The following is a 15,304-nucleotide window of genomic DNA, read 5'->3' as shown; positions in this document are numbered from 1 at the left end:
AGTAAATCCCAGACATCATATAATTTCATCCATAAATACTTCAGTATGTATCTATAAAAGATAAGACACTTTTTAACATAACAGTCCCATTATCACACTGAAAAAATAGTAATTCCTTAACATAATCTAATATCTAGTCAGTATTCAAATGTTCTCCAATGTCTCAAGCATCTTTTTTTTAAGGGGGGGAAGGGGCAGAGGGAGAGAGAGAATCTCAAGCAGGCTCCACACCCAGTTTAGAGCCTTATGCCAGCCTCAATCTCACCATCCTGAGATCATGACCTGAGCCAAAATCAAGAGTTGGACACTTAACTGACTGAGCCACCCAGGCACCCCTCTCAAGCATCTTTTTACAAATGATTTGAAACAGGATCTAAACAAGATCTGTTGTGTATATCTGATTGATTTTTTTTCTTTTTTAAAAATACCATTTATTTTTGAACAGCTTTATTAAGGTAAAGTTGACATACAAGTACATGTTCAAGTGTACAATTAGATAATTTCTGACATATTATTCACCTGAGAAATTATCACCACAATCAAGATTGCCATCACCCCGAGTTTCCTCATGCCCCCTTGGTAACCCTGCCCTTCCAATGTCCCCACAGACTCCCATCCCCAAGCAACCACTGATCTACTTCCTATAGATTCGTCTGCATTTTCTAAAACTTCTTAAAAATGGAATCATACAGGGGTGCCTGGGTGGCTCAGTCAAGCATCTGACTCTTGATTTTAGCTCAGGTAGTGATCTCAGGATGGTGAGCTTGAGGCCTGCGTCAGGCTTTGCACTCAGCACGGAATCCGCTTGACTCTCTCTCCCTCTGCCTCCCCACCCAGCTCTTGCTCTCTCTCAAATAAATAGACAAATCTTTTTAAAAAATGGAATCATATGTGTTCTTTTTTTTTATTCTTATGTTAATCCCCATACATTACATCATTAGTTTTAGATGAAGTGTTCCATGATTCATTGTTTGTGCATAACACCCAGTGCTCCATGCAGAATGTGCCCTCTTTAATACCCATCACCAGGCTAACCCATCCTCCCACCCCCCTCCCCTCTAGAACCCTCAGTTTGTTTTTCAGAGTCCATCATCTCTCATGGTTCGTCTACCCCTCTGATTTCCCCCGCTTCATTCTTCCCCTCCCGCTACCTTCTTCTTCTTCTTTTTTTTTCTTAACATATATTGCATTATTTGTTTCAGAGGTACAGATCTGAGATTCAACAGTCTTACACAATTCACAGCGCTTACCAGAGCACATACCCTCCCCAGTGTCTATCACCCAGTCACCCCATCCCTCCCACCCCACCCCCCACTCCAGCAACCCTCAGTTTGTTTCCTGCAATTAAGAATTCCTCATATCAGTGAGATCATATGATACATGTCTTTCTCTGTTTGACTTATTTCACTCTCATATGTGTTCTTTTTAGGTCTGGTTTCATTCCCTCAGCATAATTATTTTGAAACTCATAATGTTGTTGCATGTATCAATAGTTCATTCCTTTTTGTTGCCGAGTAGAATTGTATTGCATGGACACTTCACAATTTGTACATCCATTCACTTGTAGATGGATGCTTGGGTTGTTTCCATTTTTTAGCTTTTACAAATAAGGCTGCTATGAACATTTGTGTAAAAGACTTTGTATGTGGGCGCCTGGGTGGCTCAGTTGGTTAAGCAACTGCCTTCGGCTCAGGTCATGATCCTGGAGTCCCGGGATTGAGTCCCGCATCAGGCTCCCTGCTCAGCGAGGAGCCTGCTTCTCCCTCTGACCCTCCCCCCTCTCATGTACTCTCTCTCTCATTCTCGCTCTCTCAAATAAATAAATAAATCTTAAAAAAAAAAAAAGACTTTGTATGTACATGTGCTTTCATTTCTCTTTGGTAAATACATAGGAGTAGGATCAGTGGGTCATAGGGTAGGTTCTGTTTAACTTTCAAGTAACCACAAAATTGTTTTCCAGAGTGGCTGTATCTGTTTACAGTCTCTCCAGCAGGAGTATGAGAACTCTGATGCTCTGCATTCTCAGTAACATTTGGTATGGTCAGTCTTTTAACTTTAAATATTCAAATTTTAAACATTCTAACAGGTGACATCCCTGTTTTCCAACTACATTTCTTTTTTTTTTTTTTTAAAGATTTTATTTATTTATTTGAGAGAGAGAGACTGAGAGAGAGAGAGCATGAGAGGGGGGATGGTCGGGAGGGTCAGAGGGAGAAGCAGACTCCCTGCCAAGCAGGAAGCCCAATGCAGGACTCGATCCAGGGACTCCAGGATCATGACCTGAGCCGAAGGCAGTCGCTTAACCAACTGAGCCACCCAGGCGCCCTCCAACTACATTTCTACTTAAGGCCAGATCGTCTCTGTCATCTTTAAACAAACAACACATTGAAACAGACTGAATGCAAAGAGCAAATATGAGAATTTAATCTTCTATTAGATCAGACATCAAAGAGACTTGCCAACATGTAAAACAGTGTCATCCTTCTCACTTTTTTTTTTGTCTTGGAAAATAGAGTTGTTTCTATAAAAATATAACATAAATGGGCTTACTATTCTTTTCTAAATTAAGATAAAATTCCTCTCCCGGGGTGGATGCTTTCTCCATGTGGCAGGGCTGTAACTGTTCATAGCTCTCTGAAATACCAGGGGACCAGGAGCAGCTTAGAGTTTTAATTTTCATGTTACAAAGAACATGTTTGGGGTGCAGGCTGGCTCTGTTGGTTAAGTGTCTGCCTTCGGCTCAAGTCATGATCTCAGGGTCCTGAGGTCGAGCTCTGTGTCAGGCTCCCTGCACAGTGGGGGTCTGCCTCTCCCTCTCCCGCCTGCTCCTGCTCTCTCTCTCTCTCTCTCAAATAAATAAAATCTTAAAAAGAAAAACAAACAAAAAAAACAAAGAACAACATGTTTAAATGTTTCAACAGGCAAGTTATAACTAGCACCTTCTTTTTTTTTTAAAGATTTTATTTTATTTATTTGACAGAGAGAGACAGCAAGAGAGGGAACACAAGCAGGGGAGTGGGAGAGGGAGAAGCAGGCTTCCCGCTGATCAAGGAGCCCGATGCGGGGCTCGATCCCAGGACCCCAGAATCATGACCTGAGCTGAATGCAGATGCTTAACTGACTGAGCCACCCAGGCGCCCCGCACCTTACTTCTTATTCTTCTAGAACACTGAAAATCTCGCCCAGCCCTTCAGGAGGGGGATCCTGAGCGTGGTAAAGAAGAAGTGGGAGAACCCAGCCCTGGGAACAGAGTCTTACACAGACTCCCTGTGATCAGCAGCGCTGAGGTCAGACTCGGAGGCAGCCATCCTCCCGGTGAAGAGGTGAGAAGCTCTGTCTCTGAGGCCGAAGCTGACCGCGAGGAATGAGTCCACCCCAGACCTAGGCTCAGACGACCTCCTGAAGCCCTTGCTCAGTGTCCGTATCCCTGTCTTGAGGGCAGTGAGCGTCTTAAAGACCACGCGAAAGAAAGTAAAAAAATGGAAACTTGTCTAGGAGAATCCAGGTATGAAGTAGGAAAATCCGAAATCAGTGAAAACACAGAAGGAGCAAACAAAATAGAGAAACACAATGTTCCACTGAACAGCCTTAAGATGATGTTTGAGGAGCGTGAACTAACTCCAACCAAGCAGATTCTTCGGGCCCACAGCCGCAGGGCAGGTGGAAAGAGGATCTCTGAAAACAGCTCTTCTCTGGATGATGTGGAGATAGGCCCAGGTCAGTTGTCTCTTCCACATTCAACGCAGAGAAAAGCAAGAGCAGGTGAAATCTGGACTTACAACACCTGTCAGAAATCTCCATCAAGGATCGAATGGCCAAGCACCAGGCAGCTGGGTCCAAGCAGAGCGGTTCTGCCAACTCTACAAATGACTTGAGAGCCAACGGTGGTGAAATCAAAACTCATAAATTGGAACAAAAGGAGAACATGCCCCCAGATCCTGAGGTCTGCATCTCCCATCAGGTTGGAGAAAAGGTGTCTGCCACTGAGAATAGCCTGGCAGTCCATTCCGCCCCTGCTGAGGATGACTCTGGAATTCCCAGGCCAAAAGTGAGGTCCAGCAGCCTGTCCATCCCAAGCCACTAAATCCAGATGCCAGAGCCTCCAGCCTCCCTGAGAGCTCTCCTCCCAAAGCAGTGAAGAAGTTTCAGGCACCTGCAAGAGAGACTTGTGTGCAAGGTCAGAAGACAGTCTACCCGATGGAGCGTGTCTTGGCCAACCAGCAGGTGGTTCATGTCAGCTGCTTCTGTTGCCCCCACTGCAACAGCCGACTTAGTCTAGGAACATATGCGCCTTTACATGGGAGAATCTACCGCAAGCCTCACTTCAACCAACTCTTCAAAGCTAAAGGCAACTATGATGAAGGCTTTGGGCATAGACCACACAAGGATCTGTGGGCAAGCAAAACTGAAAAGGAAGGGACTTTGGAGAGACCAGCCCAGCTTCCAAATGCAGGGAGAGATTCCTCAGAGCCCAGGGCTAGAAGATTGCTAAGGTGGGTGTGCTGACCGCAAGTATGGAAGCCAAGGCCTCCTCTCAGCCAGAGAAAGACTAACCAGCTGAAACCAAGAAGCTGAGGATCGCCTGGTCGCTGCCCCCCACCGCCCCCCAGAACTTGGTAGTTCAGGAGGGACCTTGGAGGAAGGGATCAAAGTATCCAAGCCCAAGTGGCCTCCTGAGGATGAAATCAGCAAGCCTGAAGCTCCCGAGGACGTAGATCTGGATGTGAAAAAGCTAAGACGATCTTCTTTGCTGAAAGGAAGAGGCTGCCCATTCCCTGTAGCAGCTTCATTTCAAACCGTTTCAGTCAAGAGCCCCCAAAATCTTGTCCTCCCCCATAAGGAAAGGCTGGAGCATGTCAGAGCGGAGTGAGGAGTTTACAGGAGGAATGACAGCAGAAAGGAAACAAGTGGAAAATGCCAATACCTCTGAAAAGAATGGTAGTGTATGAAAAACAACCTGGCAAAACCAGGAATCCGGAGGAGGGGAGACAGGGAGGAAAAGGAAGGGAGATCGTGGTTTTGAGATGGGGAGTGAGAATCTTCTAGAAAATGGTGCAGACTTAGATGGAGATGACAGAAACCTCAAACAGCACTCTCCACTAGAACCCAAGTCTACAAATTGGTCCAGCTTTGCAAAAGATTCACTACCAAGAGTCAGAAATCCCAGGATGTGGGATTCTGGGAGGGAGAAGTAGTCGAAGAGCTGTGTGTGGAGGAACAGATAAAGAGAACTTGATACTATGATGAGGATGAGGATGAGGAACGACAAACTGCACATGGTGTGCGGCGTTAAATCGGTGTTCGTGTTAGTGAGCCCCTGCCCTTTCTCACAGTGATGCACGTACACAGACATCAGCATAAACTGTAATGTGCGTGGGAGTAATTTTGGAAGAGTTCTTGCTTCACAACAATCCCATCCTGCAGCTTATGTGAACCAGTTCTAACTGCTAGAGATAATATTACTTCAGTCCTCTATTTTAGCCATGATGATATACATAAGGTGCTTTGCGGTCTTCTGGTGAGGAGGGATTTTGCCAGCTGATACAGTCTAGATTCCGCTGTATTCCCAAAAGGCAATACAAAAATAGATGTTCAGTAGCACATTGTTACACTAAAAATTCAATTATGGAATTAGGGAACATGCAGAAGGGGTTTAGGGACCTAAACATTATGACTGAATGCACTTTAGTATAAAGGGTACAGTTTGTGTATTTTTTTTTAAAGATTTTATTTATTTATTCGACAGAGAGCACAAGTAGGCAGAGAGGCAGCCAGAGGGAGAGGGAGAAGCAGACTCCCCGCCGAGCAGGGAGCCCGACGTGGGGCTCGATCCCAGGACTCCAGGATCATGACCTGAGCCGAAGGCAGCCGCTTAACCGACTGAGCCACCCAGGCGCCCCAGTTTGTGTATTTTTAAATGAATACCAATTTAATTATTTTGTATTCATCTGTTAAGAGATCAAGTATTTAATCTTTAAAACATTTTTTAGGTTAATTTTCTTACTCTGGTATATGTGGGGAATTTATTGTTCTGCATCCCATTGTCTAAACCACCTCCTCAACTGGATTATTGAGATACAACACAACCATTCTTTGGGGAAACTTTCTGAGCACATTTGGTGCTTGCAGAGATCCACTCTGGTGTTTGCCAATGAGTTTGACTACACCCCAAGGGATTGCTTTCTTCTTTGGTGGTATCTGTGCAGCTCATAATTTACTGAAAGCGGCAATATTTTTATAAGATCTTTGGTATTGTTGTTTGCCATGTTGCATGTTAAAGTGAAGTGAGGAGTTTAAAGGAGGAATAACAGAAGAAACTGCCTTAAACCACTTGAGCCCAGACCCCCAAACCCTATATTTCACTTCTGATATCCCCTTTCTGGGACACTAGTTTTTTTATTTTATTTTATTTTATTTATTTTATCTTATGTTTTTGGCAGACAGTATTCCCAGGGTGCAATTAAACCAATTATAGGCCTTTTTTGTGGGAGATGGTTTTCTAGTAGTTAAGGTTTTGGAACATTATAAACTTGAGTACATTTGTTGTATATAATTGATATTCCAAATTGTATGTGGGGGAGAGAGGAGGTATTTTAAGCTATAGACTTCTTTGTACTGCATTTTTAAAGGTATTTTTTTTTAATTTTATTTATTTGACAGCGAGATATAGCGAGAGAGGGAACACAAGCAGGGGGAGTGGGAGAGTGAGAAGCAGGCTTTCCACTGAGCAGAGAGCCCGATGCGGGGCTCGATCCCAGGACCCTGGGATCATGACCCGAGCCGAAGGCAGATGCTTAACAACTGAGCCACCCAGGTGCCCCTGTACTGCATTTTGAGATTTAGCTCTAATATTTTTTAGAGATGTAAAATACTCTGCTTTCTTACAGTCTTGCTTAGTCTGAAACAGTTTTATTCAATAAAGCTTTTAATTTACATTTGAAAAAATAAAGATAAAATTCTAAAATTCATGTAAAACAAAATTCACCATTTTAATAATTTCAAATGCACAATTCAGTGGTTTTTATTATATTCACAACACTGTGCAGCTATGATAACTATTTAATCTTGGAACATTTCTATGCCCAAAGAGAAACCCCATAACTTCCAATTCCCCCTTCCCTATCCCCTGGGAACCACTGATGTACTTTCTGTCCCTGTGGATTTGCCCTTTCTGGGCATATTTAAATGGAATCATACAATATGTGGACTTTTGTGTCTGGTTTGTTTTTTTTTACTTACCATTACGTTTTTGAGGTTCACCCATGTTGCAGCATGTACTTTATGCCTTTTAATGGCTGAATAATATTCCATGTATGAATATACAATATTTTGTTTATCCATTCGTCAATTGATAATTTTTGGTTATTATAAGTAGTGCTTCGGGGCGCCTGGGTGGCTCAGATGGTTAAGCGTCTGCCTTTGGCTCAGGTCATGATCCCAGAGTCCTGGGATCGAGTCCCGCATCGGGCTCCCTGCTCAGCGGGGAGCCTGCTTCTCCCTCCCTCTGCCTCTCTCTGTCTGTCTCTTATGAATAAATAAAAAAAAAAATCTTAAAAAAAAATAATAAGTAGTGCTTCCATTAACATTCATGTACAAGTTTTTTGTTTTTAAGATTTTATTTATTTATTTGAGAGAGAGAGAGCACGAGCAGGGACCGGAGTGGCAGAGAGAGAGGGAGAAGCAGATTCCCCGCTGAGCAAGGAGCCTGACTCAGGGCTCGATTCCAGGACCCCGGGATCACAACCCAAGCCAAAGGCAGCCACTTAACCAATTGAGGCACCCAGGCGCCCCTCATGTACAAGTTTTTGTGCAGACATGTTTTCATTTCTCTTGGGTGTATAGCTAGGAGTGGAATTGTTGGGTCCTATGGTAACTCTTATGTTTAACTGTTTGAGGAACTGCCAAATTCTTTTCCACATCAGCTGCACCATTTTACATCCCACCTCCCAGCAATGTATGAGGGCTCTAGTTTTTTCACCTCTGTGCCAACACTTGTAATTATCATTATTATTATTTTATTTTAAAGATTTTTATTTATTCATTTGAGACACAGAGATACAGAGAGAGAGAGCATGAGCAGGGAGAGAGGCAGAGGGAGAAGGAGAAGCAGGCTCCCTGCTGAGTCAGGAGCCCGATGTGGGGCTCGATCCCAGGACCCTGGGATCATGACCGGAGCCGAAGGCAGATGCTTAACCATCTGAGCCACCCAGGCGCCCTTATTATTTTTTAATTCATTTTTTAAAATTATAGACATCTTGGTGGAAAGTGGTATCACATTGTAGTTTTATTTTGCCTTTCCTGATGGCTGATGATGTTGAGCATTGTTTCATGTGCATATCGGCTATTTATACTTCTTCTTTGGACAAATGTCTGTTTAAATCTTTTGCCATCTTTTAAAGATTTTATTTTTAAGGGGCGCCTGGGTGGCTCAGTTCGGTTAACCATCTACCTTCGGCTCAGGTCATGATCTCAGGGTCCTGGGATTAAGCCCTACATTAGGCTCCATGCTCAGCAGGGAATCTGCTTGAGGATTCTCTGCACCCCCTCCCTCTGCCTCCCTCTTCCCCCACCACGCAGGGGCATGCTCTCTCTAAAATAAATAAATAAATCTTTAAAAAAAGTATAAAAATTTTGATGGAGTCCATTTCATTAACTTTTTCTTTTGTTCTTGTGCTTTCGGCATCATATCTAAGAAACTGTTGCCTAATCCAAGGTAATGAAGATCTACATCTATGCTTTCTTCTAAGAATATTATAGCTTTAACTTTTACATTTATATCTTTAATACATTTTGAGTTAATTTCTGTACATGGTGTCATGTAGGGATCCAAATTCATGCTTCTGCATGTGAATATTATATAAAAAAATTATTCTAGGGGTGCCTGGGTGGCTCAGTCATTTAAGCATCTGACTCTCGATCTCAGTTCAGGTCTTGATCTCAGGGTCATGAGTTCAAGCTCCGCATTGGGCTCCATGCTGGATGTGGAGGCTACCTTAAAACAAAATTATTCTAACACTTGTTAAAGATGATAAGAAAAACTCTTTTCAAGAGACAACTGCAATGGGATTTTGCAATAGGAGAGATTGGGTTCAACTCCAAATAGGATAAGGAAAAGTGGGGATTGATAGCCAAGGGGCAGGGTTGGGGGGGATGTCAGTGAGTGGAAAATGACTAAAGGAAACATCAGGGGAAGGGGTGACTCTGCCTAAAGTGACTTGATAGGATTCTTGCTGAAGTCAGGCCAGCATGATCAGATACCACCTGGGGTTGGGGGGGAGGGAAGGGGAATTTGAATACATATTGAGTGTGGGGGTTCTTTCTAATCTGAATGAAAAGATTCTTGCTAACCTGGGCGATGCAGGCCCAAGGATGAACACAGAAAGTCAAAGCCTAGAGGGATTAGAGGAGCCTAGCCAGAGTTAGGTCAAGGCGGGGGAGTCTTTGCCAATATTCAGTTGTCTCAACACCATCTGTTGGAAGATTCTTCTTTCCTTATTAAATGAGCTTGGAACCTTCCAGAAAGCAATTGACCATAGATGTTTGGTATGGATTTATTTCTGGACTCTCACTTCTGTTTCATTGATCTATACATCCATCCTTATGCTGATAACACACCATTCATGTGCCATTTACATTAGTAGGTTTTGAAATCTGAAGTGGGAGTCCTCCAACTTTTCTTTTTCAAGACTGTTTGGCCATGTGGAGTCTCTTGCATTTCTTTACGAACTTTAGGAACACTTTGTCCATTTTGCAAAACAATCAGTTGGAATTTTGGTAGGAATTACACTGAATCTGTAGATTTACTTGGTGATTATTGCCAAAAGTTATTATTACAAATATTTTAATTATTTAAAAAAATTTTAATTTTATTTATAAAGGAAACTCATTGATCATATCATTTCTCCTCAAGTAAAGTTTCATAAAGGATCGATATAATGCTCCAACTCTATTATAGAGCAGAAATAAAGGAACTAGGTATTTCACTATGTACATGTCCAGATATGACCATACAGGAAGGCTGAATGAAATAATCAGATACTTGAAACCTAACGCAGAATCACAGTGAATGTGACAGCTATAAATGCTGAGTAATACGGGAGTTGTATAGTAAGTCCAATAGCCTGCACAGCATTGACATAGGCAATATGTTTTTCAGAAATGGTGACATCTCTTGCAAACGTTTAGAACATAACAGAGTCAGGGCACCTGGGTGGCTCAGATGGTTAAGCGTCTGCCTTCGGCTCAGGTCATGATCCCAGGGTCCTGGGATCGAGTCCCGCATTGGGCTCCCTGCTCAGTGGGGAGCCTGCTTCTCCCTCTGCCTCTCTGTCTCTGATGAATAAATAAAATCTTTAAAAAAAAAAAAGAACATAACAGAGTCAAATCTTCCCCTCATATTCATGGTAATTGTATTATTAGAAAATTCAGATATATTAACATGTAAAAAATTAACATGTTTATTTGTAAAATAAAGTTTTTTTTTTTCCTAGGTTCAGATAATTGGAAACCGGTTTTGTACTCACATCGGATAGGACATTCGGAAGTTGTATGGGGTTGGGTGGCTCAATCTGTAGAGCGTGTGGCATTTGATCTCAGGGTCATGAGCTCAAGCCCCACAGTGGGCGTAGAGATTATTAAAAAAAAAAAAAAGTGTGGGTGAGGGATAAGACTTCAATAGGCAGGAATGCCCCTTTATTGCAGAAGTCTTCTTGGATCTTTGGTTTCCATGCATTAACACGCCAGTACCCAGCCCAATCATTGTGACAGTCGACAATGCCCTCTCACATTTTCTAAACACTGAGCAGCCAGAACTGCCCCTTTCAGGTATAGGGGAAAGAGCACTGTACTAGGAGTCAGAGATGATGTGGTGTTCATTCTGGCCCAAGTCAGTTTGCTGCTCTGGGTCCTATTTTCCTCATCTGAAAAATGGTCTGCATGATCTTGGAGACCTTCTTACTGCTAGTTTAAAAAAAAAGCATAGTTGCTAACAGGTGGGTAGCCATGTCCCCCTCTGCTGGCCGATTAGCATGTCATAAATGTCAACAAAAGATTTTAATCTTTCCAGGGTAGAAATTCTCATTTTTTAAAAAGTGTTTTCAGTTTTATTTATGTAAGTAATCTCTACATCCAACGTGGGGCTTGAACTCATGACCCAGAGATCAAGAGCCGCATGCTCTACCAACCGAGCCAGCCAGGAGCCCTTGTCATTTTCTGGAATTTATAAACGACACACAAAATGTTGATGAATTAAAAAAAGTAGCCTGTGTTTCAAATCTTGGTTACCATGTTCATTTTTCCAGGCCCTTTATTAATATGTCACAAAAAGTATCCATTTTCTCAGCATCTAAATTACATTTAGAAAAGCAGGTCAGATTTCAAGTGAAACGGACATACTGTGTTGGTCAAGGACTTTTGGCTGGAATGATTTGGCTCATTCTCTCAGATGTCTCCAGCAGATCATCATCTCCAAAGAGAGAATTTTCTGTTGGAGTTAGCAGAATTTCGAGAAATATTCAACAGAGCATTAATTTTTGAATGGCTAAGCCATGAAAAATCTGTCACATAGATCTTAAATAATTTTTAAATACTAACATTGCCCAAGCTTCAAACTTCCTGTAATGATTTTCCCTCCTTCTCGAATTCATCTCCTTGTTACTATTATTATTGTTTGTATTTTTGTTACTTGAAATGCTTTTGGGAACAAAACAGGTGCTATATTATTTTAAAGATGTTTAAAAAATATAGTTATGCAAAAAAATAAAAATAAAAATATAGCTATGCAGTCAAAGTAAAAAGAAAAGGCAGAAAGAACTAAAGTAGAACAGAAGGTAGGAAATGAAAAACGAAAGTCGAGGTGCACGTAGACAGACAACCACTGTTCATAGTTTCTGGTTTTCATTCTTTAGTTCATTATCCTTATAACATGAAATAAAATCCTTTCCTGTTTGCATCCTGACTTTAGGCTGTATTTTCTCTTTCCTGGTAGATAAGCGATTTATTACACTGACTCTTCTCATTTACTCCCAACAGTTCCAGTTTTGGCTTTTACTTCTACTTCTCCTACTGGCTATCTTTCTGTCTTTAGATTTTATATGAAGTCATCTACTTCTTAATTATAAATGTCACATTGTATCCACTAATTTCCCTCTATGAAAATGAGCAAATTGAAATAGTTCTTTTAATCTCCTCCCAATTTTTGCTAGTTATAATATTATCTTGTCAAGATGAATATTTATACACTGTTTATCCACTTAAATATACAGTTGAATTTCCTCTTGGCTACAGCAAGCCATGTGTTTTTGCCTTGGAGGCTTTGTATTTGCTCTTCATGGCTCACTCCCTCACTTGATTCAGATCTCGGCCACCTCCCCAGAGGTGAGTCTCCCCACTTGGAAGAGAGTAAGTCCATGCGGGGAGCTTTGTTGTTTTCGCTGAATGTTCCTAGTGCCAGGAACTGTTCCTGGCCAACAGGTGCTCAATAAACATTCATTCATTCATTCATTCATTCATTCATTGAAGATTTTATTATTTATTTGAGAGAGAATGAGCAGGAAGAGAGAGAGAGAGAGAGAGAAGAAAACTCCCCGCTGAGCAGGGAACCCGATGCAGGGCTGGATCCCAGGGCCCAGGGATCATGACGCAAGCTGAAGGCAGACACTTAACCCACTGAGCCACCTAGGTGCCCCTCAATAAACATTTATTGAATGAATAAATCCTGAAAGACCAAAGAAAGAGTGTCATAAAAGCTGTGAATGTGTAAATATTATTGCCGAACCAACTAGTGTATTAGAACCAATAAGAAAAGGAAAATGTAACCCTAGGTCATTAACATTTTGACAATCAAAGAAGAATCTTCCACAGTTCCTCTTTTATTTCTAATATGAACTGTGTTGTACTTGAGTTTCTAACTGCTACTCCCACATCATCTTCCTTTGTTTGATTACTATTATTATTCTTCTTCTCTACATCCAACCTGGGGCTTGAACTCACCACCCCGAGATCAAGAGTCGCATGCCCTACTGACTGAGCCAGGCAGGCGCTCCTGGATTTTTAAAATTTTGTTGGAGAATCTCTTTAAAAAATTCCCCACGCAGGGAATCTCTTTATGTCCGAAGGTATCTTCATTTTGCCTTCATATTTGGTTGATGCTGCAGCTAGGTATAGAATTTTAGGTTCTAACACCTCTCTTGCATCTCTGAAGCCATTGCTTCCATATCCTCCAGCATTTGGGGAAGAGAAATCTGAAGTCGGTCTGATTTGGATATTCTGCAAGTGCCCTGGTTTTTCACCCCCGTCTTTGGAAGATTTTTGGTTCTGAAATCTCATCAGAATGTGTGGGCCTTTCCAATTAGTCCTGCTTGACACTTGCTGAGTGGCATGTTCTTCAGTGAGAGGTTTTCTAGGATTTATTTCTCCACATGCCTGTCTTTGTTCTCCTTCTTTACAGCGATGTCACCTTCATCTGCTTTCTGATTTCTGTTCTGAGAGGCTTCCTCTACTTTGTCCTCCCAACTACGCAGCCTTGCACCAGCCCACTCTATCATTCTTCCAATCCATTACGGTACTTTGGCAATCACTCTGCCGGTTGTCCAGTCAATCCCCTTTCCTTGAAGGTTGTTTGTTGGGTTGATGCACCACCGTCTGAGGGTACTAATTAGGACAGTTTGCAATCTCTTCCGTTTCTAGAGTTATTTATGTCTCCTGTGGGGGCCGTGATGCAGTTTGCTCATCTTGGCCCTTCCTTCCATGCTGCTGCCATGTTTCTTCCTGTCTCGCAAGCTCAGACATTCACTCAGATGTGGGCGCCAAGGCCTGGGTGGGTTAGCCTAGGCCGGGGTGCGCAGCCTCTTTCGGATGATGTTCTCTGGCCCCAGCTGGCCTCTCCCTCCAGGGAGAGTGAGCTGCTTCTGAGCAAGGGGCAGAGCCCGCCTTCCAGCATGCCTCACTAAAAGATGTGTGGGTGAGGAGCCAGCAGGCTGGCCGGGGAACCCCACAATCACCAAATTGAAAAGGGTTGTACTTCAGATGGAACGGGGTAAGTGTGTGTTCCTCTTAGGCAGCCCTGCCTCTCCGTCCTCCCCACACACGCCCGTGGCGGTGTTCTGAAGTCCACTCAGGCGCTGCTCTCCTTCGCCCTCCTTGGGCCACCTGCCCACTTTCTTTACACAACTATTCACGGGCTTCAACCCAAGGGCAACAGCACTTGGAACAGAGCCTAGTCCTTTACAAAGTGCCCAAGAAATATTTGTTGAACAAACAAATGATGGGAAAGAGAGGGGAGGTAACCAACTGTCCTCATAATTCCAAGCGTGCTTCTTTGATGAATGACTCTCAATATGGCTTCCCAGCCCAGCCCTGCTCTTTGTATTTGTTGACCTCAAGCTTGCCAATTGCCAGGATTCCTTCATTACCTACAGTGTGTCGGGCTAAGTGCAATTTTCTCTTCTTTTTCTCTCCCAATGTGATCCCACCTGCTCATCCTCCTAAAATTTCATACTCAAATGAAAGTAAGATGCCTGTGTTCAGTCTGCTATATTAAATCAGAAATATATCTGAAAGTATAGCTACCAAAAAAATTGTATTTTGGAACATCTGTTGGACCCTCCCAAGATGCAAAGTGGAGAAAATGAGTAGAGGTTTTTCTATTTATTATACGTTGATATTTTATTTGGAAATTAGGAAAAGAACAATATAAGTTAATTGAGTACCTGCACAAAAATTAGTGGGAAATGAGTTTTTGCCTATGTTTTTAATAGAATTACAAATTTTAACATACCACCTACTTAATACATTTTTTAAAAGTTTCATTATTTAAATAATCTCTCTTTACACCCCACATGGGGCTTGAACTCACAACCCCGACATCAAGAGTTGCACGCTCCTCCAACTGAGCTGGCCAGATGTCCCTTAATACATTTTTATTGGATAAAATGAGTGATTATGAATAATAGATGAAATTTCGGGAAAAATACAGTTTTGTCAGTTGAATATAAACCTCATTTGAAATAAATTTAGCTTTTTTTTTTTAGATTTTATTTATTTATTTATTAGAGAGCGAGCGAGCGAGCGAGAAACAGCATGAGAGAGGAGAGGGTCAGAGGGAGAAGCAGGCTCCCCGCTGAGCCAGGAGCCTGATGTGGGACTCGATCCCAGGACCCTGGGATCATGACCTGAGCTGAAGGCAGTCGCTTAACCAACTGAGCCACCCAGGTGCCCCAAAATAAATTTAGTTTTTAAAAAGTAGAGTGTTACATGGAAAAAAAGTTGCAGTATTCACACCCTGATTAAAAATGTGTGTATATAC

The 15,304-nt window shown here is 42.3% G+C and overlaps 1 pseudogene; it reads left to right on the top strand.

Moving 5' to 3' along the window:
* The first annotated feature begins 3,464 nt into the window (after nucleotides 1-3,464).
* On the top strand, nucleotides 3,465-5,293 carry LOC118021259 (annotated as a pseudogene).
* Nucleotides 5,294-15,304: the final 10,011 nt, after the last annotated feature.

This window comes from Mirounga leonina, unplaced genomic scaffold (assembly GCF_011800145.1).
Source record: "Mirounga leonina isolate KUSES-001 unplaced genomic scaffold, KU_Mleo_1.0 Mir_174, whole genome shotgun sequence".
NCBI lineage: Eukaryota > Metazoa > Chordata > Mammalia > Carnivora > Phocidae > Mirounga > Mirounga leonina.
Note: the sequence above shows the minus strand (reverse complement) of the source record. Positions and strands in the feature narration are given on the sequence as shown.